Source organism: Diabrotica virgifera, chromosome 7 (assembly GCF_917563875.1).
Source record: "Diabrotica virgifera virgifera chromosome 7, PGI_DIABVI_V3a".
Lineage (NCBI taxonomy): Eukaryota > Metazoa > Arthropoda > Insecta > Coleoptera > Chrysomelidae > Diabrotica > Diabrotica virgifera.
Window position 1 is genome coordinate 110,963,393 of NC_065449.1, and position 22,842 is coordinate 110,986,234.

The window sequence follows — 22,842 nt, forward strand, 5'->3', positions numbered from 1 at the left end:
AGATTTATTTAAAAGTTTAAAATTGTTCTAAAAATTCGAATTTCCCGCCAAAAAAATAAAAAAAAAATTTTCATATAGATCTTTTTAAAAGTTACAACTTTTTTAAATAAAGTTTTTGGCTAGCTCTTAATGCTGCTGAGATAAAAAATAAAAACATAAAAAGCCTAATTAGGCTCTAGGGGGGTCACGTGACCACCTAGGGGGCTAAAAATTTCAGAAAGTGAGTTCCTCCATATGTGCTAAAAAGTGGCCTATATGGAATTTAGATTGGGTTGGGGCACTTTTCACCATCTTACCCGGCTAGGCCCTTTGGTATATAGTATAGGCTTTTTGCTGTATAAGATCGAGGTCTTGAACCGGAAGAATCGGTTTACCAGAAGTTGTGTTTTTCCTGGTTTTTATTTAAAAATATGCTGTTTTTTTTTCAATTCTTTCACCCTGTATGTATTAATTTTTCAAAAAGTTAATACCACCATTGAAAAGAGATATTTTGAACTTTTTAGTTATGTTAATAATAATAACCATTTAATAAATGCAAAACATATCTTCACATGTATCTATATGCTGCAGATTCGTACAAATATTATAAGAAATATTGTGCATTTAATTGTAGAAGCATATAATTCGGACCACATATACTACACATATAAAGGTTCAAATTTAGATACGAGGCCATCTTAATTTTTGTTCCTTTTACAAGTCAGATTTCAACCAAATCTGGTATATAAGTTCTCTTTTTGATGAATAATATCCGAGGTCTTGAATCGGAAGAATCGGTGTACCGGAATTTGTGTTTTTACTGTTTTTTAATGTAAAAATATATTGTTTCTTTTTCAATTCTTTCACCCTGTATATTTAAATTTTTCAAAAAGGTAATACCGTAATATTTTGAACTTTTCAGTTGTGTTAATTACAATTTAATAAATGCATAACGTTTGTTCACATGTACCTATGGGCGACAGATTAATTTTGAATGCCCGCCATGTTTGTAAAAGACTAAATCTGAGATGGCCTCATATCTAAATTTGAATCTTTGTATGTGTAGTATGTGTGGTCCAAGCTTCAACCAATAAATACACAATAATTCTTATATTCTAATTTGCACGAATCTGCCACACATAGGTACCTACATGTAAAGATAATTTATGCATTTATTAAATTGTAATTAATATAACTAAAGAGTTCAAAATATTTTCTAAAAAAGATTTTTACGCTGTTTTCAACGCCGCTATTACCTTTTTGAAAAATTAATATATACAGGGTAAAGGAATTGAAAAAGAAACAACATATTTTTACATAAAAAGAAAAACAGTAAAAACACAAATTTTGGTAAACGAATTCTTCCGGTTCAAGGCCTCGATATTATTTATCAAAAAAAAGAACCTATGTACCAAATTTGGTTGAAATCTGACATTTCGTTCAAAAGTTATCGCGCTATTAGTCACATATGTATAGTCGCCATTTTGAATGCCCGCCATTTTTGTAAATGGAACAAAAACTGAGACGGCCTCGTATCTTAATTTGAAACATTATATGTGTAGTAGGTATATGTGGTACAAATTATATGCTTCTACCATTAAATGCACAATAATTCTTATAATATTTGCACGAATCTGTCGCATATAGGTACATGTGAAGATACGTTCTGCATTTATTAAATGGTAATTAACATAACTAAAAAGTTAAAGATATTTTCTTAAAAAAATTTTTACGCTCTTTTTAATGGCCGTATTAAATTTTTGAAAAATTAATACATACAGGGTGAAATAATTGAAAAAAACAACATATTTTTACATAAAAACCAGGAAAAACACAACTTTTGGTAAACCGATTCTTCTGGTTCAAGACCTCGATCTTATACATCAAAAAAAGAACCTATATACCACATTTGGTTAAAATCTGAAGTCTCGTTCAAAAGTTATCGTGCTATTAGTCGCATGTGTATAGTCGTTATTTTGAATTCCCGCCATTTTTCTAAAAGGCAGAATCTGAGATGGCCTCCCATATAAATTAGAAACTTTGTATGAGTAGTATATGTGGTCCAAATTATATGCTTCTATCATTAAACGCACAATTCTTATAATATTTGCACGAATCTGCCGCACTAATATCATAGTGTTGAATTTTATGGGTTTTATAAACATGTACTGCAACTACTATTATACTACATGTTGGTTTATAATATTCTCCGCCATTTTATGACTTCCAATTACCACTTCCTCCGGTCGTTTCATAGGTCCTCTTATGTTTCTTTCTCTCACCTCTGTGTCTATTTCTTCTCTCGTTTTATTTTGACTGCTGGTTGCCATTTTAGTATTTCCTTTACTATTTGTTGTTTATCCTTTCTTGGTATATGTTCGAACCAGATACGTTGTTTTGTTGATAAGTCATCTGTTACGTGTTTGTTTCATTCCCATTCATCATCATTGGCTCTACATCTGATGGTGGGTCATGGCCTGTTCCAGAATCAGCTTCAATTCCTTTCTATCCTTCGCCTTGGTTTTGTTAATTTCGTACTCTTAATACTCGTAAGTCGTCTTCCACCTGGTTCTTAAATCGTGCTCTGGGTCTACCTCTTCTCCTCACGCCATCCGGTTTTTGGTTATAAATATGTTTCGACGGTTCCATCTCGTGCATTCTCTCTAAGTGACCCAGTCACAATACTATGCTCACTATAAAGGAGGTAAAGCTCAAAATTATAGCGTCTACGCCATAACCCGTTTTTCTGCACGCCTTTCTAAATATGTCTGAGGATTTTACGTTCAAAACAGCCTAACCGTTTTTCATCACTTTTTGTTATCGTCCACGTTTCTAACACGTAAGTGAGGACGGGCTTGATTAGAGTTCTGTACTTATATCAATATTTTTGTTCGTTTTGTGACTATTTTTGCTGTTAAAAGTTTCTTTAGTCCATGCTCTATTTGCTAGGTATATACATCTGTTATTTTTTGCAGGTACTGTATTACTTTGGTTGATTTGTGAATAATCTCTCTTACTCCTTCGAAAGTATACATCTCAACCGTTAGAATTTAGGGTTTTGCTAATTGATTATTATTTGTGACCTACATATACTTAGTTTTATTAGTAATAACTTGTAGCCCCATTCTTTTTGCTGCTGCCTCCAATGCCGTCAACGATTAAACCAGGTCCATCTTTCTTCTGGCTATGCTGTCAATGTCGTCTGCATACGCTAGTATTTATACACTCCTATTAATGATGGTCCCTCCTGTTGCTATTTAAGATTCTCTAATAGCTTTAATAAAAGATAAATAAATGGCCTACCCATATGTGGAATCAGATACGCCGATGACACAGTACTAATAGCAGAAACTATTACAGATCTACAAAGAATTTTAAATAAGGTTGTTGCAGCAAGTGAAGAATTTAGTCTGTCACTAAACATAAAGAAAACGAAATTCATGGTTATATCAAAGAAAAATATTAGAAACATCAATCTATACGTAAATAATAAGACGATAGAACGAGTTCAGAATTATAAATATTTAGGGACGAACATTAGTGAAACAAACGATTATACCAAAGAAATCCGAATGAGAATAGAAAAGGCTAGAAGTGCATTCACTAATATGAAACAAATATTGTGTAGTAGAGACCTCAGCCTAGATCTTAGAAAGCGAGTACTAAAATTTTATGTATTTTCTGTTCTTTTGTATGGTGTGGAGACATGGACTTTCAATAAACAATGCCTCAATAGATTGGAAGCATTTGAGATGTGGACGTATCGAAGAATGCTGAGAATCTCCTGGACAGACAGAATAACCAATGAGGAAGTACTAAGGAGAATACAGAATAGCTGTGAGATACTGGATTCCCTCAAAATAAGAAAACTTCAATACTTGGGTCATATAACATGTGGTGACAGATATGAACTCCTAAAATTAATTATGCAGGGAAAGATTCGAGGAAGGCGCAGCATAGGTAGGAGAAAAATGTCCTGGCTGAGAAATCTCAGAGAATGGTTTGGATGCAGCTCAACTGAACTCTTTCGGGCTGTAGTGTCGAAAGTGAGAATAGCAATGCTGATTGCCAACCTTCGTCGCGGAGATGGCACGTAAAGAAGAAGAATAGCTTTTTCTATGGTAATGTTGAATAGAAGGCACGATAGGCCGTTCTATACTCTAACCTTAACTCGAGTGTTGAGAGCGTTGCTTTCACCAATTTTACTGAGTGTATTGGAATATTAAATTCTACCATGTCTTTATGTAGTGCGTTTCTGTCTACACTGTCATAGACACATCAAAAATCCATAAACAAATGGTGAGTAGGAAAAGGAAAGGAATATTTGATGGATAGTAGACTTTCCTTTTCTTTGCGAAACCTACACTGGTATTTGCGTATTTTGCTATCACAATATTCCGACAGTCGACCGTAAAGGATTTAGGCCAATATTTTGTAGGTCACGTTTAGCAGGGTGATGCTTCTGAGTTATCATAAACTGTGATCTACTTTCTTATGAATAGGTACAATTATACCGACGTTCCAGTCTTTTGAAAATTTTGCCTGCTTCCAAATCAGTTCTACCAAACTTTCTTTCACGTTAGGAATAGAACATTACGCTTATGGAGATCAGTGTTGCCAAACCTCTCGGGCACGGGTAGCTACTTGACTGCCGATATACGACTCATTCTAATCAGTACGGCGTGGCATCGGCGCGCTTCTATCGTTCATAAGAAATACATGGGACTATATCCGCAATGTTCTATTCTTAAAGTGAAACGCTCTATAGCCTACTTATCTAGACTCGTACTCAAAAATAAATGGAGCTATATTCAAAATAAAGGCCTTAAGCCATCTTTATTGGAATCTATGGAAATTAATAAATTAAACAATACAGACATAATTCTGAATGACTAACTTGAGACAAACAGCTCTCCACTCCTCAACCTATTCAGTTAAAGACTTCAAAGTGTGGACGCAAGATTAAAACCCATCCCTTGAGAAAGCCACTCTGCCGTGACAGCTGTGGTAACATTAATTTTAATACATTTTGTGGAAATGGTGAAAACAAAAGTTTTCAGTGTTTAATTGTCAGATCTTTCCAAAATTATGAAAAATAAAATAAAATAACCGAAACTATGGAAGAATGTTTCCAAACACATTCAATATAAATAAAGTTTATTAAATTCACTTTTTAACGACAGTAATTGTAGTTTTTTATTAGCTGTTTTTTGAACTTCTGCTTCTTTATTCAACATTCTAGCAATCAAACACTGAAAATTTTTGTTTTGGAAATTTCCACAAAATTTATTATAAAACTATATGACTACAGCTGTTTCGGCAGAGTGCCTTTCTCAGTGATTTATTTTACTGTGTTTGCATTTTAAGGCAAAACCGTGGCCTGCTATAGTCGCTCGTCTGAGGTGTAACGTCCACTCTACATAAGAACCCACGGTACATCATCGAAACCTACTTTTGTGGATTCACAGCGTAGCGCTGCAGCGTGGTCCGTTTGGTTTTTCCCTAAGTCTCTAACTGATTAGGTTGAGGAGTGGGGAGCTGTTTGTCTAAAGTTGGTCATTCAGAATTATATCTGTAATTTTTCAATTTATTAATTTCCATGGATTCTAATAAAGACAGGTTAAAGCCTTTATTTTGAATAAAAAGAATTTGAAACTGCTCATTAAAAGAATGATTATGATCTAGAAGGTGAAGTGCGTATCTAGAATATGTTTTTCTATTGTTGAAAACAGAAGTTTTCAGTGTATTGCTAGATAAAATGAATTTCCATAAAATACCGGTTGAATCCTTCAATTAGGTAAAAATTCGTTTATTCGAGCACACATTAATTTTCCTTTGTTTTTATGTTTGTTTACATATTCAAATATTTATGCCTAGTAAGTCAGTTTGGCTAAACCATTCCTGTATAATTCAGATTATACCTTGACTCATTGGTTTTTTATGTTTTCAAAACTTAAAAATAAAATAAAATGAATTAAAAATATCTATGGCCTTATGTGCTTTATTAATGCCTAAGCTACTTTCCTTTTATTTTACTTATGCTAACATGGGAATGTTATTTCCGTTTTAACTTTTTGGCACGTGTTTAACGGTATAATTTTCTTTTCCTTTAATGAATAGAAAGTTTGGAAATTATTTAAATTATTTGTTTTTAATCTACGAGATCTAATACTACTAGACGGCATACGGTGTATAAGAAATTGATACAGCAGGTTCCTATTCCATATTTCAGCTTTTCTATGTTTACCTCTGCCTTTATAACAGGTATTTAGTTTATAAGTCAAGTTGATCCCGATATTTAAGATTTTTTAATTTTAATCTAATTTACCGTTACATATCAAACGTAATCTACCAATAAAATGGAAATATTCCTTTCGTTTCTTCGCAAACGGTGGTTCCGTGTCATACAGTTCATAAGAGTAAGGTAATAGTATATTATTCAACGACCATGTAATAGCCATTATATGCGAGTATAATACTATACTTTTTCTACGACTTTTTTTTATTTTAATTAGTAAAAAATTTAATTATCAACTACTCGAGATTTAAATTATAATAATTTACAAAAATACCTAAATGCTATTTACCCCTAGTACGTGGCTGAATAATTGGTTGCCTACTATTACTAAATTCTTATTTATTGTAAAAATACAACTAGAAATATTCAATATAAGTTCTATTCGTTTCCGAAAAATTATAAGCTTAAATTTGTACCTACTGTTAGTGAATCTAATAAATAGGAAATGGCTGTTTTCGGTGGACGTATTTCATATATAGTCCGTCCGGTATAACTTTTCCCATGCGGTACGATTCATTTTCAATCAAATTAAGTCAAAACAGAAAGTGAAACGTACGCCAATGTGTGTAGTATATAGTATACAGTATACAAAACGTATATAAACATCGACGTTCGTTTCAATTTATGTTTTGACTTAATTTGAATGAAAATGAATCGTACCGCATGGGAAAAGTTATAGCGGACGGACTATATATAGAGTGTCCCAAAAGTAGTGGAACGGTCGAATATTTCGCGAACTAAACATCGGATCGAAAAACCGAAAAATACTTGTTCAATCATTTTCAAAAATCTATCCAATGACACCAAACACCAATCCCCACTACACCCCCTGGAGGTGGGGTGGGGGGTAACTTTAAAATCTTAAATGGAAACCCTCAGTTTTTCTTGCAAATTTGGATTCGTTACGTAAAAGTACGCAACTTTTATTCAAGACGTTTTTTCGAACTGTCGATAGATGGCGCTATAATTGGGAAAAACGGTTTATCCTGATACCATAGGTAAATTATTATAGAAACGGTCTAATATCTCACGAAATACACTTCCAAATGAGAAACAAAAAACAGATTTTTAATCTTTTTTGAAAACCTATCGAATAACACCAAACATGACCCTCCAACCCATCCCCTGGATGTGGGGTGGGGGTAACTTTAAAATCTTAAATAGCAACCCTCACTTTTTATTGCAGATTCGGATTCGTCATAAAAAATTAAGCAACATTTATTCGAAACATTTTTTAAAATTTCTGATAGATAGAGCTAGTGAATCGAATTTTTCCAATTAAGGCGCCATCTATTAACAATTCTAAAAAAATGGTTCGAATAAATGGTATAATTATACTTAATTTTTCATGACGGATCCGAATCTGTAATAAAAAGTGGGGGCTGCTAATTAAGATATTAAAGTTACTCCCCACCCCACATTCAGTGGGTGGGTTGGAGCGTCATGTTTGGTGTTATTCGATAGGTTTTCGAAAAAGATTAAAAACCTGTTTTTTAGTTTCTCATTTGGAAGTGTATTTCGTGAGATATTAGACCGTTTCTATAATTTACCTATGGTATCAGGATAAATCGTTTTTCCCAATTATAGCGCCATCTATCCACAGTTCGAAAAAATATCTTGTATAAAAGTTGCTTACTTTTATGTAACAAATTAAAATCTGCAAGAAAAACTGGGGGTTTCCATTTGAGATTTTAAAGTTACCCCCCACCCCACCTCCAGGGGGTGTAATGGGGGTTGGTGTTTGGTGTCATTGGATAGATTTTTAAAAATGATTGAAAACGTATTTTTCAGTTTTTCGATCCGATGTTTAGTTCGCGAAATATTCGACCGTTCCACTACTTTTGGGACACCCTGTATATAGATATAATGTATATTTACATTTAACTATATAATAGGTATAATATAATAATATAACTATACATAATATGTTATAACATATTTAACACAATATAACTTGAAGAACAAACACAATATTAGTAATAAATTCCAATTAACATAAACAAAATGCGCTAATGTCACTGTCACTAAATTAAATGATAAACGTCAAAATTTTTAGTAAACAAGATATAAATGTAAAAAATATAAAAACTGACATTGTTACAGTTAAAATTCCTTTAAAATTTTTTCGAAGTTAATTTATTGGTATAAATTACAATAATTATTGTATTAAATAAACAAATTTAAGTAATTTTATTTGCAGTTTATATACATATACGATGAATATTAAAAGTGGCATGCGCCACTTGAATCTAACTTCAGCCCGGTAGTAGTGACCCGTGAGTAACTTCAGACCGTGAGTAATGAATTATTACTCACGGGTACAGTAATGGCTGCTATTATCTATGAATAATGAGCATGTTATTAAACGGTCGTAGAAATTATCTTAAATCTACCTAATTGGCTAGAAACAATAATAGCACTATATACTATAACTACTTTCCACCATTTGTTTCTATTCGATGCAATATGTCTTCTTCTTCATGTCCGGTCTCGCAATTGAAGCTTGGACTTCATCTTCAGTATCTTCACTATATCTACCGCTGCTCTGATGAGTTCAAATAACTCCTTTTAAATCAGAATTGACAGTAATAGATGGGTTAATTTTCAGCGGCAAGTGTTTGGTTGTACCAAAAATTTCACAAAGAGAAATGCTAGATCTCATTTATTAGTCATTTAGGCATAAATAAGTGTATTGAATTAACTCAGGAGTCCTTATATTGGCCTGGCATAGTACAACAAATTCGAAATAAAATTTATCTCTAAAAAATCGTAAATGTTACGAAGCTTCTCTTCTTTCTAAAAAATCATTTGCATAAGGACCATGTTAAGCATAGCAATCAAATGAGCAATAAATTCTGCGAAGAGTTGAGTACGAAAGCAATAAAGTTGGTCTGAAAATCAATAAAGCTAAAACAAAAATAATGGTGGTCGACAGATTCGACACTATTCAACTGACTAACAAGTTACAGGAATACTAGATAGTAAACACCTATATCTATCTCGGATCTAGTATAACTAACGATGGTAACTGTGAAGCAGAAGTTTGGAGACGTATTGGTATGGCAAAAAATGCGATGAGTCGCCTAACTAAAGTTTGGAAGGACAGATCTATCTCTCAAAATATCAACATGAGACTGGTGAATGCCCTTGTATTCTCAATATTTCTATACGGAGCAGAGAATTAAACTCTTCGCGCATGCGAGCGCCAAAAAATTGATGCCTTTGAGATGTGGTGCTGGAGAAGAATGCTGCGCATACCTTGGACAGCTCATAGGACAAAAGTTTCCATTATAAACCAACTCAATATTAAAAAAAGGCTGTCCACAATATGTCTGCAACGAATTCTGCAATTCTTTGGTCACGTGGTTCAAAGAGGTGACGACAGTTTGGAGAGATTAATTGTTTCTGGAAACGTTCCTGGGAGAAGATCAAGAGGACGATCACCAACTAGATAGCCTGACCAAATGAAGCATTCAGCGGGAAACTCATTCTGCGAAGCTCTTAGAGCAGCTGAAGATAGAGATCAATGGAGAGACATTGTTAGGAATATTGGAAGAAATCACGATCCTCAGTAATGGGGAAACGATAAAAGAGAGAGGGAGAGAGAGAGAGAGAGAGAGAGAGAGAGAGAGAGATGTCAAGCATTGTTATCAATACATAAGATACGTGATCCATCCCTGCCTACCTCCTCTCTCGATTTTAATTTCTGAACTGGCTTCGTTATCTATTTGTTCTCTTTGATTCCAATAACGGTTATTTTATTCTAAGTCTCTGTTGTGTATGTTTTCTGTCTTTGCAATTTGGAGAAATATTTCATGTCTTACTTTGTCAAATATTTTTTAAAAATTTAAAAAATGCAATTTAAAAATTTACGTAACAAAGATGCAGATGCACATACATATCCATGCATCTTTGAGTTATCACATTAAAAGTAAATAATGCGTCATTGGTTCCTAATCCTTTTCTAAATCCAATTCGGCTATCATCATCACTCTTCCAATTTTTATTATTTCAGAAATAATTTAAGAACATGACTTATTAATGATATTGTTTCTTCACTCCAGACTTGGCCATAAAGCTGCTGCATTCTCCAGCATTCTGAAGCTTCGCTTATATAATACTTTAGACTCACAGATATTTGTGAAATTTGCTTCATTTTGAGAAACGGCGATTAATATGATCTTGCTTCCCGCCAATAAGTCATGGGGACAATATTACTTGGAGCAAAATAGAAAAATTTATACCAAGCGTGTCCTAGGTAACTCAGAGAAGCGTGAGGCGCCTTTAACCCATTCACTGCTTTATTTTTCTGGAAGACATGCACAGAAGCTGCATTTTTTAATGCTTCCCAGCCATGTCTTACTATAATCCATATTAATCTACCTACGAAAAACAAAATCCGAAACGAACAACTTTGCTACACGCTCGTCAACGTACGTCTACCTTGAACTAGCACTCAGTTCCTACTGACAATTAAAGTGATAATGTGAAAACGAATCTGAAAACGAAGGCTGGCACGGATCCGTGCCATGCGTAGTGAAAGTGAATGCCGTGAAGGTCTAATAAGTCAGGAAATAAAATTCGAAATTATTTATCCTCTGAGCTTTTTAAGTTGGAAAAATAAAGCATAACAGAGTGGCGAAATACTCGACAAGGGAAATCTAAATTGCATTTCACGTCCTATTATTCACCGTGATAATAATTTTAGCGAACTATTTCCTTTAATATCCACCAAAGGTGAAGGAAAAATTAAAGGAAATAGTTCGCTAAAATTATTATTACGGTGAATGACAGGACGTGAAATGCAATTTAGATTTCCCTTGTCGAATGTTTCGCCACTCTGTCATGCTTTATTTTATTATGCTTTATTTATTATTTACGTGACTGACAGGACGTGAAATGCAATTTAGATTTCCCTTGTCAAGTATTTCGCCACTCTGTTATGCTTTATTTTTCCAACTTAAAAAGCTTAGAGGATAAATAATTTCGAATTGTATTTCCTGACTTATTAGACTTTTGATTCATAGATGGTGCTAGTAGCATCTTTGGTAATTATTTTGGTAATTACCCGGAAAGGACGAAAGGATTTGATTTCAGTTCAGAGCCTCTACCCAGGTGCTCCGATGAGGAAGCGGTTATTCCGAAATACGTATAAGCACATAGTAGAGGCTCTGTACTGTAATCAAATCTGAACCATCTTTTCTTTTTTTTTTCTTTTAGTTTATACTTTATTTACCTTTGGTGGACAGCTACAATAGAAAGCTACAGAAATAAAAATTACAGTGATTATTTTTTGATGATTTTAACTTCCAATCGTATAGTAAGATATTTGATCACGTGTTTAATTCTGTTCAATCAGATTAAAATTATACTGAGAATTATCTACTGTAGAAAATTACCGATAGAATTTTTTTAAGTAGATTGTTTCTGTTAAATGGCAACCAGTTTCCTAGTTTTGACCACTGTCACATTAAGGAAAATATCCATAATATACGTATTAAAAAATAATCTTACGAATATCACACGACAGTAAGAATAAATAAGAAAATAATGCTTCATTTTTACTCAAATTTGTTGTCACTGGGCAATAGCCACTCGATCCCTGCGGGCCCTCGTGTCTATTGCCAGACAACAAATTTTCGAAAAACTGTCGCATTATTTTCAATTTGTTCTCACTCTCTTGTGATATTATACCCGATTATTTCATTTATAGGAGATTCTTACCAATAGAGAGCTACAGAAATGCAAATTAAGGTGATAATTTTTGATAATATCCCGTCGTCAAGTATATTACGTTAGATGCCCTTCGTTGCTACGAAAAATATATTCAGTGACATTAATGACAATTAATGTTTTAAAAGTTATAGAAGTGATGACTTTCAACCGTAAAATATTTTATATCCACTGTGTGTTTAACAGTATTAATTTGTACTTACATAAATAAATTACAATAAAATTTTGGTTTTGAACAGTTTTATTCATGAAATAATCGCAACAAATTGCACTCGATCTCTAAAATTAATATATAATTTTTGCCCTCGTGACACTTTGACATAATTTCACTCACCTTCGGCTCGTGAAATTAAAACTGTCAAAGTGTCACTCGGGAAAAATTCAATAATTTTAGGGCTCTTGAGCAATTACTACTGATAATTTTTGATAATACCCCGTCGTCAAGTATATTACGTCAGATGCCCTTCGTTGCTACGAAAAAATACATTCAGTGACATTAATGATAATTAATGTTTTAAAAATTTTAAAAGTGATGACTTTCAATCGTCAAATATTTTTAACAACTGCGTATTTAATTGTACTAATTTGTACTTACATAAATAAATTACAATAAAATTTTGGTTTTGAACAGTTTTATTGATGAAATAATCGCAGCAAATTGCACTCGATCTCTAAAATTATTATCGAATTTTTACCCTCGTGACACTTTGACATAATTTCACTCCCCTTCGGATCGTGAAATTAAATCTGTCAAAGTGTCACTCGGGAAAAATTCGATAATTTTAGAGCTCTTGTGCAATTACTACTGATAATTACCTGGAAAGGATTTGATTTTAGTTCAGTGCCTCTACCCAGGTGCTCGGATGAGGAAACGGGTATTCTGAAATACGTATAAGCACATAGTAGAGGCTCTGAAATGTAATCAAATCTGAACCATCTTTTCTTTTCTTTTAGTAAATGTCGTGAATTGCCGCTTCGAAGGTCTGGCAAATCGTGTAGTTTTTTTAATATGACGTTAGTAATAATAGGTTTAGTAAATCTGTGTACGCTTAATAATATATAAAAGGTATATGTAGAGGAGTTGCATATGCTCAAAATTGAGTGTGTCATTTTAAAATGTACCACAAGAAGATAACTCCTAAATGTCTTTCAAGCTCATCTTAGAAAAAATTGTAATGTCGTCACGTTTATAGAAGCGGTTGGCGATCCCAGAAAGAACAAAATTTGTAGGTATATATATCATTGGAAACATTCCGAGGTGTATCCAAATTCTCCTCCAAATTGAAGACCATGGTCCGCTGGCAATTCTATAGATTGGTTTTCGTGTTGACAAATGGTGTAATATTAACCATAAATATTTATGCTTTATTGAGAATTTAAATTGAATTTTCAAGTTTATGTGTCTTTATATAGATTTTATGGTTTTGTTTATGATCTATAAACGAGATTAAGACAATTTTCCTGGTATTTTATTATTTTCAATTTCCTTTAGAGAGTTATTGAATTTACTTTTATTGATTTCTGGTTGTATAATATTTTTAGATGTTATATTTTGAGTCCTTGCTTTGATTTTGGTTTTATTAGAAATATTTAAAGTAATCAAAAAATAGCAAAAATATTATTCAGATATTTGTGTTCTAGTTTTATTATTTGTATACTCGATGTTTTCGTCTTTTCACGAAGTATATTACGTTTTTAAGATTTTAATAAGGAAATATGGCTCAGAAAGACAGAAAGAAAAATCAGAATGAAGTCAATGAATCCAAAAAAATTAACAAAATCACCCAAATAGACGAAAAATATGACGATATTTATGGAATGAATCGACAAACACCCTACAAGAGGAACGATTGGAGGAGAAAATAAGAAAATATTTTTTGATTTCCACTAAAGAAATATTTTTCAGAAGTTTAACCTTTAACTACCCGCGCATCAAGTTATAACATAACTACACGCGTGGCGTACTTTATACGCCACAAGAAAATACACTTAAAAACAGCGGATTTGTTAATTTTTTTTTGAAAAAATACACTTGAATTGGGATACACAGCATCCCAATAAACATCATATTACAAATAAACCTTTTAATAATTAAATGCCCGTGGTAATGTTTGTTTAATAAATACGAGTAACCTAGTTTTGCATGCTAGTATTTGATACAAGGTCGAGTTGCAATAATATTCAGTGGGTGTTTATTAACAGTCAGCACTTTAAATCACGGTCACCTCGGCTTACCAAAACAGTAAATAAACAATAACCGACTTTAATTATATTTTTTACGAGAACAGATAAATCAATTAGCAGTTGAGATTCGACGGGGTAACATCGATTTCAAGTAAATAATATACCACCAGTTATTTTCTGTGATATATTTAACGTGTAAATAAATGTCTTAACAACGAACTATATTTACTACATCAACCCTCATAGTCGGGGTAACCACCCCTCAGTATCCAGGGTGGCTCAGAAGGCGGGAGCCACCATACACTTAGTTGTTTGTTATAAACCTTATTCGGAATCTGTGAATAGTTCGAGTTTCTTCTCAGTAAGCCAATTGGGATTTATAACTGGAATCATGGAATAACTGGATTCCATAATAAATAAAATTACTAATAAAAAATTTTTTGAATTTTTTACAGGAGAAAAAGTATTGGTTATAAAGAAAAATATATTTTGTGTCATAATGACTAAAAAACAATTGAAATATGTACTTATATTACGACTTATATTAATATAATCGTGGCGTATATTGTCCACCACCGGAAACAACAAATAATAAATTGTAAATTACGATCTTTCCAGAACGCCGATTATAACGAAACTAAAACCAAATTGTAAAGCACATTCCATTGATAGGTTAGAGGTTAGAGAGATAAACAAGGTCAAGGACTAAATTCTTAAATATATTTGCAGTAGAATTCTTATATCTGGCGTACAAAATACGCCAGCGCGTGTAGTTAAAGGTTAAATCATTAAAAAATAACCAACATTAGTATCACAAGAGAGTGAGAATAAATTGACAATAATGCGGCAACTTTTCGAAAACTTGTCTGGCAATAGACACGAGAGCCCGGAGGCATATTTACAAATGCTCCTATACTACGGCACCAGAGTGCCGAAATCGGTTAGCCTTTGAAATGCACTATTACGCTACAAACCCTCATTGATTTAGGCACCTATTAAATTATAAGACATCTATTAAATTATGGTGCCTAAGTTTTTATTGCAATTAATATTATTGTAAGTATTGTGTATTTCAATTTATTGTATTCAAATAGAAATGTCGAAATTGCAATATAGTCGGAGAGATAGAAGCGGATTTTGTGCGTGATAAGTAATATGGAAAAACTATACGGGGATATGTTGAATTAGTTGTGTACATGACTTTCACCAACGGCCGGAAACCAGAGTGGGGACCGAGGGTAATTATAAGGGGTCAAAATCGCGGATTTTATTATTTTTTTTTGTGACGCTCATGATCGAGATAGTGCACCAAAATTTGGTAATAAGTAGGTCATGACGTACCTAAGTAAAATCTCTAGGAGCGGAACGCTGCGTGGCCGACAAAGGGGTGGGGGTAGGGCTGAATATAAAAAATATAAAGGGTTTTTTGCGACGTTCGTGAATGAGATAGCGGACCAAAATTTGGGAATAAGTAGGTCATGACGTAACTAAGTAAAATCTCCAGAAGTAAAACGCTGCGTGGCCGAAAAAGGGGTGGGGCAGGGGTGAATATAAAAAATGTAAGGGGTTTTTTGCGACGTTCGTGATTGAGATAGTGCAACAAAATTTGGGAATAAGTAGACAATGACATAACTAAATAATATCCCCAGAGGCCGAAACCCGAGTGGCGGACGAGGGTAGTTATAAGGCGTAAAAGTCGCGGTTTTTATTATTTTTTTTTTGTGGCGCTCATGATGGAGATACTGCACCAAAATTTGGGAGTAAGTAGGTCATCAGGTAACTAAGTACAATCTCCAGGGGTGGAACGCTGCGTGGCCGATAAAGGGATGGAGGTAGGTGTGAATATAAAAAATATAAGGTATTTTTTTGCGACGTGCTAGACTGAGATCGTGCACCAAAATTTGGGAATAAGTAGACCATGACTTAGCTAAGTAAAATCCCCAGAGACGGAAACCAGAGTTGGGGATGAGGGTAGTTTTAAGGGGTCAAAGTCGCAGTGTGTAATATTTTTTTGTGACCCGGCACAACATTTGTCCCACACGCAGTGTTCTGCCCCTGGAGATTTTACTTAGTAATGCCATGATCTACTTATTCCCAAATTTTGGTGCACTATCTCGATCACGAACGGCAAAAAACCCTCATATATTTTTATACTCACCCCCTGCCTACCACCCCTTTGTACCCCAAGCAGCCTTCCGCCCCTAGAGATTTTACTTAGTCACCTGATGACCTACTTACTCCCAAATTTTGGTGCACTATATCCATCATAAGCGCCACAAAAAAAAATAATAAAAACGGCGACTTTTACCCCTTATAACTACCCTCGTCCGCCACTCTGGTTTCAGTCTCTGGGGATATTGCTCAGTTATGTCATGGTCTACTTATTCCGAAATTTTGGTACACTATCTCAATCACGAACGTCGCAAAAAACCCCTTACATTTTTTATATTTACCCCTGCCCCACCCCTTTGTCGCCCACGCAGCGTTTCACTTCTGGAGATTTTACTTAGTTACGTCATGACCTACTTATTTCCAAATTTTGGTGCACTATCTCGATCATGAGCGTCACAAAAAAAATAATAAAAAACGGAAATTTGACCCCTTATAAAACTACCTTCCTCCCCCAGTCTGGTTTCCGGCTCTGGGGATTTTTCTTTTTTATGTCATGGTCTACTTATACCCAAATTTTGGTGCACTATCTCAATCACAAACGTCGCAAAAAACCCCTTATATTTTTTATATTCACCCCTACCCCAACCCCTTTATCTACCACGCAGCATTGCGCCCCTAAAGATTTTAGTTAGGTACATCATGACCTACTTATTCCCAAATTTTGGTGCACTATCTCGATCATGAGCGTTATAAAAAAAAATAATAAAAATCGCGACTTTGACCCCTTATAACTACCCTCGGCCCCCACTCTGGTTTCCGGCCGTTGGTGAAAGTCATGTACACAACTAATTCAACATATCCCCGTATAGTTTTTCCATATTACTTATCACGCACAAAATCCGCTCCGATCTCTTAGACTAATAAACCCTTAAGAATGTGTTTTTTGACCGTAACTCGAGAAACAAATAAAACAAAAATTTAAAAAAACGCCAATGGATAAAAAACAAATAAATATTTTTTATTTTTATTTATTTATAAATACAGATATAATTACTCATATACAATGCGCCCATAAAATAAAGCATAAATTCATTATTAACTAAATAAACAACATCCTTAGAAATTACAAAAACAGATCGATTTTTGATTTTAATCTGTGATATTTTGGCATATATATCATACTAGTGACGTCATCCGTCTGGACGTGATGACGTAATCGATGATTTTTTCAATAAGAATGGGGATCGTGTGATAGCTCATTTGAAAGGCAATTCAATAATCTATTCAGTAATATATAAACATTAACATAATTATTTATACAGGGTATTCAAAAACAATTTTTTAATTAAATTGATTGACACAAAAAGAAGACTTTGCGTAGTTTATTTAATTCAAAATACATTTTACTGCTGTCAGAAAACAGAAATAAAATGTTTATTTCAAATATAAACATTACTTTTTGCTTAATTTCAATGTTTAAGCTGCCACCCACCTGCCTCTTGACAATTTGAACATTTAATTTAAGCGAAAGGCAATGTTTATTTGCCAAATAAAAAAATTTATTTCTTTTTTATGACAGCAGTAAAATGTATTTTTAATTAAATAAATTACTCACATTCGTCTTTTTGTCAATTAATTTAATAAAAAAAAATAGAACACCCTGTATAAAAAATTATGTTAATGTTTATATTATTGAATAGAGAATTGAATTGCCTTTCAAATAAGCTACCACACGATCCCTATTCTCCTTTAAAGAATCATCGATTACGTCATCACCTCCAGACGGATGACGTCACTAGTATGATATATATGCCAAATATCATAAATTAAAATAAAAGTCGACCTGTTTCGGTAATTTCTAATAATAAAACACTGAAAACGTTTGTTTTCTATACTTCCACAGAATTTATTATAACTAAGTGACTACAGCTGTTTCGGCAGAGTGCCTTTCTCAAGTGATATAGTTTACAATGTGTTTGCCTTTTTAAGTCTTCAACTGAAGAGGTTGAGGAGTGGGGAGCTGTTTGTCTCGAGTTGGTCATTCAGAATTATATCTGTATTTTTCAGTTTATTAATTTCCATAGATTCTAAAAAAGATAGCTTAAGGTCTTTATTTTGAATATGCAGAATTTGAAACTCTTCATTGAAAGAATGATTATGATCTAGAAGGTGAAGTGCGTATGTAGAAGTGTCTGTTTTTCTATTGTTGAATGCCCTTTTGTGTTTTGCTATCCGTTTGTCAAAAGTTCTGCCAGTTTGACCGATGTACGTTTTCGGACAGTCACCACACGTTAGTTTGTACACACCACTCTGTAGTTGCTTTCTCTTTCGGCTTTTATTGTTCTTAATATATTTGCTTAAGTTGTTGTTAGTTCTGAAAGCTGGTGTTATTCCTTTCTTTTTTATGTATCTGGCTATTTTTGTTGTTATCTTGCCAGTATATGTGAGAGAGCAGAAGATACGGGGTTCTTTCTGTGGTGGTGGATACACTAATTTCAGGGCTTTCTTATGGAGTTTTTGGTTTAAAATTTTGTTAACTGTTTGTTCGTTATAGCCGTTGTTTACTGCTATTTGTTTAATGACGTTTAGTTCTATCTCGAAGTTATTTTTTGTCATGGGAATTTCTGTCAGTCTATGTATCATGCTATGGTAGGCTGCTAATTTGTGTTGGGTAGGATGGGATGATGAATTGTGTATAGTTGTGTCAGTACGGGTAGGTTTATGATATACGGAGAACTCATGTTTGTTGTGTAGTCTGGAAATCGTTACATCTAGAAAGTTTATGGAGTTATTCTGTTCTGTTTCTATTGTAAACTCAATATTATTATGAAGTGAATTAATATATGATAGAAATTGGTCAAGTTGTCTGCTAGTTCCTGTAAAGCATACTAGTATATCATCCACGTATCTCCACCAATATAAGAACTGTTTAAATACGGGATGTTTAGAAATTGTTGTTTCAAGTTGGTTCATAAATATATCTGATAGCAATGGGCTTAGAGGATTACCCATAATAAGTCCTGCACTGTTGTTTGTCAGCCCATTGCTATCAGATATATTTATGAACCAACTTGAAACAACAATTTCTAAACATCCCGTATTTAAACAGTTCTTATATTGGTGGAGATACGTGGATGATATACTAGTATGCTTTACAGGAACTAACAGACAACTTGACCAATTTCTATCATATATTAATTCACTTCATAATAATATTGAGTTTACAATAGAAACAGAACAGAATAACTCCATAAACTTTCTAGATGTAACGATTTCCAGACTACACAACAAACATGAGTTCTCCGTATATCATAAACCTACCCATACTGACACAACTATACACAATTCATCATCCCATCCTACCCAACACAAATTAGCAGCCTACCATAGCATGATACATAGACTGACAGAAATTCCCATGACAAAAAATAACTTCGAGATAGAACTAAACGTCATTAAACAAATAGCAGTAAACAACGGCTATAACGAACAAACAGTTAACAAAATTTTAAACCAAAAACTCCATAAGAAAGCACTGAAATTAGTGTATCCACCACCACAGAAAAAACCCAGTACCTTCTGCTCTCTCACATATACTGGCAAGAAAACAACAAAAATAGCCAGATACATAAAAAAGAAAGGAATAACACCAGCTTTCAGAACTAACAACAACTTAAGCAAATATATTAAGAACAATAAAACCGAAAGAGAAAGCAACTACAGAGTGGTGTGTACAAACTAACGTGTGGTGACTGTCCGAAAACGTACATCGGTCAAACTGGCAGAACTTTTGACAAACGGATAGCAGAACACAAAAGGGCATTCAACAATAGAAAAACAGACACTTCTACATACGCACTTCACCTTCTAGATCATAATCATTCTTTCAATGAAGAGTTTCAAATTCTGCATATTCAAAATAAAGGCCTTAAGCTATCTTTTTTAGAATCTATGGAAATTAATAAACTGAAAAATACAGATATAATTCTGAATGACCAACTCGAGACAAACAGCTCCCCACTCCTCAACCTCTTCAGTTGAAGACTTAAAAAGGCAAACACATTGTAAATTATATCACTTGAGAAAGGCACTCTGCCGAAACAGCTGTAGTCACTTAGTTATAATAAATTCTGTGGAAGTATAGAAAACAAACGTTTTCAGTGTTTTATTATTAGATAAAATGAACTTCCATCAAGTAACGGTCGAATCCATCAATTAATTTCTAATAATGCTGTTTATTTAGTTAATAATGAATTTTTGCGATACTTTATGGACGCACTGTGTAAGAGTAATTATATCTGTACCTATAAATAAATAAAAATAAAAAATATTTATTTCTTTTTTATTCGATGGCTGTTTTATAATTTTTGTTTTATTTGTTTCTCAGGGTTAGGGTCAAAAAACACATTCTTAAATATGCTAGGTTTATTGCAGTTTAGACATTTCTATAAAAAAATAAAAGTAAAGCAACAAAATGTACATAGGTATCTCTAAAAATAATATTGTAGCAGTTATGTTATGAAATAAGAAATTTATGACTATGAATCTGCAATCAATCACAAACAAGTCTGGCTAATTGGCTCTGCCAAAGACATTTTTCAGAAAAGAAAAGACACTTTTATTCCTATTTTTCAAGCAATAAATGGAAATAAATATACACAATACTTACAATAATATTAATTGCAATAAAAACTTAGACACCAAAATTTAATAGAAGTATTATAATTTAATAGGTGTCGAAATTAATGAGGGTTTGTAGCGTAATAGTGTATTTCAAAGGCTAACCGATTTCGGCACTCTGGTGCCGTAGTATAGGAGCATTTGTAAATATGCAGCCCGGAGGGCTTGATTTTTCCTAACCAAAAACTTGTACCTTTTCTATTTCAGTTGTAGTATATTGACCAAACGGTGATCCCAAACAAACCGATTGACCAAAACCTATTGGTTTTCACCTGAATATGTGAAGTATTTCATTTTCCATGACAAATACGACCTATCCTTTTTATCAGAATCCCAAATATAATATGAGTGCATATACAGTGATGAGCGTACTAATAACCGGCAAAATAACGCAAAAGATGGAAAACATAATACATTGTGAAACAAAAAAAATGAAACTAGTGGAGGTGGAAATGATCGTTATAAACATATCAATTAACATTCCAATACATAGTTTCCCACCTTTGGACGTCTGTGACAATAGTATTTTATAAAATTTTACTGTCACAGTGACAGTTGTCATACCTCTTTGATACGTCTTTTATAAGGTGAGAAATTATGTAATGTAATGTTGATTTATACGTTTATAACGATCATTTCCACCTCCACTAGTTTCATCTTTTTTGTTCCGCAATGTATTAAGTTTTCCATCTTTTGCGTTATTTTGCAGGTTATTAGCGCGCTCATCACTGTGAATATTTATTGAATAGTTCTTTAGACTACCCAAAACGCAATTATTAAAACTGGGATGATGATATTTATAGTTATTAAGGTACCAAGAGTATTATAGGGATAATAACGCTTGAGGTAAAAATGTGTAAAAATGTTATTATCTTTAACACATGTGGTGCCTTCAACGTTTAATGTCCGACTAACTATTCTTTAAGGCGGAGATACATATGCGCTCTGCTCGGTGTGCGAGCCGCTCGCGCGCAGCGTATTCGTCAGATTAGTACGTGTTTTCAAGTGACGCACAAACGGCACGCACACGGCGCACCACGATCTAAATTCTGTCGGTTTTTCAACAAACGCTTTGATGGTTCGCAATACGTATTTGGACGGGTTTGCGAGTGGTTTGTTGGTTTTGGCGCGCATGAGTTGAATATTTGTTAGTAATGGAATGATCGGAACTGTCGGAAGGAAACTGATGTTTACCGTGGAAAATCATTATTGTGGGATCCTCAATAAAGAACCATTTAATTTAAAGAAACAACTTAAATCCGATCTGAACGGAAATAGAAGCTGAAATAAAAAAAATGTACATGCGGACCTTTTTAAAAAATTTAAGTTCATTGTTGTACTAAAAATAACATGTATTAAAAATAAGATTTATTATTTTATTTGGGCATAAGCCACAATTCGAGTTTGAAATCAAGTTTACTTGACCTTTCGACTTTCACTTCGGAAATAGTTATCAATATCAAAAAAACATTCATAAGCAGATATATATTATGTGTCACCGGAAAGCGAAATAGGTAACGCACGACTTGGAGAACCTATAGTTTTCTAACTTCGTGTCTGGTGAAGCAACGCAGTTGAAACAAGCGGATATATTATAATTGTGTCACCGGAAAGCGAAAAAGGTAAGGCACAACTTGGAAGACCCAGTAGTTTTCTAACTTCGCTTCTGGTGAAGCAACGGAGTTGGAACAAGCAGATATATTATAATTGGGTCACCGGAAAGCCAAAAAGGTAACGCACAACTTGGAAGACCCAATAGTTTTCTAACTTCGCTTCTGGTGAAGCAACGGAGTTGGAACAAGCAGATATATTATAATTATGTCACCGGAAAACGAAAAAGGTAACGCACAACTTGG